The sequence below is a fragment of the Aplysia californica genome, unplaced genomic scaffold (genome assembly GCF_000002075.1).
Source record: "Aplysia californica isolate F4 #8 unplaced genomic scaffold, AplCal3.0 scaffold00517, whole genome shotgun sequence".
Taxonomy (NCBI): Eukaryota; Metazoa; Mollusca; class Gastropoda; order Aplysiida; family Aplysiidae; genus Aplysia; species Aplysia californica.
The window spans coordinates 129,215-131,038 of record NW_004797787.1 but is presented as its reverse complement, the minus strand read 5'-3'; the positions used below and the strand labels follow the sequence as shown (position 1 = coordinate 131,038).

Below are 1,824 nucleotides of genomic sequence, written 5' to 3'. Positions count from 1 at the left end.
TAATGGTTTACCAAGTGCATCTGATTGTTTTCAAGACTATTTATATGATATTGAACTTTTAAAACATTCGGTAACTGTGTTCCCTTGCAAAATATATAGATCTAGAGTCCCAACCCTATCCCCCTAATTTTTTTATTCTTAAAAACATAAATAAAATATGATGCACAAGGTTCTGTCATCTCCAAAGAAAACACTAACACCCTTCAGGTGGATTCTACTGCATAAGGATTGGTGTTTATGTGTTCACAATAATATGGAAAGAAACGGAGAGCTTAGGCAAAATATGTATTTGTCAATTTAACCTGTGTCATTAAAAATGCGTTAATAGATGAGAGAAACAGCAGTCGAATACAATGCAACAAATATTTATGTTTTCTTGGACCAGGAAAAGGGATTGGAAAGAGAATGCACTAAGGCACTAAGAGTATATTAGATCTACCATTCGTTCATTTGAGTTTATCAGGGGATAGCGCGAACGCAGTCCCCCCTACGGAAAAATTACGCACTCGAGTCACCAATTTAGTGATCGCAGGGGTCAGCCATACCGGAGTGCAATGGAGAGGCCTCGCCCTGGGAGGACCACCGGGTTGATCATGGTACCTCCCGTGCCAGGTAAGTATGATTTATATTCAATACATTTCACTTAGTTAATTTTGCCTCTGTTTTTCCATTTAAGTATAAACTACAAACTTTAATGATAAACTATTTCCAATTACAACTCGATTTATGCTTTATCTTATATAAAATTTCTAATTTGAAATTAAGATCATATTATGTGCAATTAGAATGTATTGAATTGATTAATAATAATTTAAAACACGAATTTTAGATCCGATACATAAAATTTAGAATCTTATCAAAGGGAGTAAACTTTATTTTAGTTACATCCCTTTTCAAGGGGAATAATTATTCTTCTTTTACAAAATTTATAAGAATAAATTGTATGTTACTTCTGCTGGGGAGGATAGTAGAAAGGAATCAATCCAAGCTGGGAGCTTCTACAGTAAGTAGTTGAAAAATACTGGCAAATTTTCTTCATATTTTTTCCGTGTTCAAAAAATTCTTTTTTTTTTGCGCATTCTCCTGCGCTTAAACCGTGACATTTCAAAATGTTTTGGTTCAATATCTTTGAAACTTAGCGTGATTGTTTTCAAGACTATTTTTGTGATATTGAACTTTTAAAACAGTCGGTAACTGTGTTCCCTTGCAAAATATATAGAGTTCCAACCCTTTTCCCCTCTGTTTTGTTTTCTAAAAATATGATGCACAATGTTCTGTCATCTCAAATGAAAACTTGAATATTCTTTTTTATATGAATGTTAAAAAAGATTCTTTGTTTCCAATATTGAAATGTACAAAACAGACCCAAATATCAAAGCAGCAGCTAGTTTCCTTGTTGAGATAACTTGGATAAACCACGAACCAATTGTTTAAGGAATAACGCTACGAATCGTATGATTTTTTTCGACTAACACCCTTCAGGTGGATTATACTACATAAAGATTGGTGTTCATTTGTTGTTCTTACCCTACTCTATCATAATAATACGGACAGAAACGGAGTGTTTGGGCAAAATATTTATTTGGCAATTTAACCTGTGTCATTAAAATGTGTTAATATAATAGATGAACGAAACAGCAGCCGAATATAAATAATATAACAAACATTTTTAAGTGTTCTTGTACCAGGTATCCAGGTAAAGGGATTCGGAAGAGAATGCACTAAAGCACTATTGAGTAAATTTCCATTCGTTTATTAGAGTTTATCAGGGGATAGCGCGAACGCAGTCCCCCCTACGAAAAAATTACGCACTCGAGTCACCCA

General features: G+C 33.8%; 1 non-coding gene across 1 annotated transcript; it reads right to left on the bottom strand.

Annotated features, from left to right (window-relative positions):
• Positions 1–460: 460 nt before the first annotated feature.
• On the bottom strand, positions 461–620 carry LOC118478373. The gene has a single exon (XR_004858998.1). It is a non-coding gene; the product is annotated as a U1 spliceosomal RNA (small nuclear RNA).
• Between the last annotated feature and the right edge of the window lie 1,204 nt (positions 621–1,824).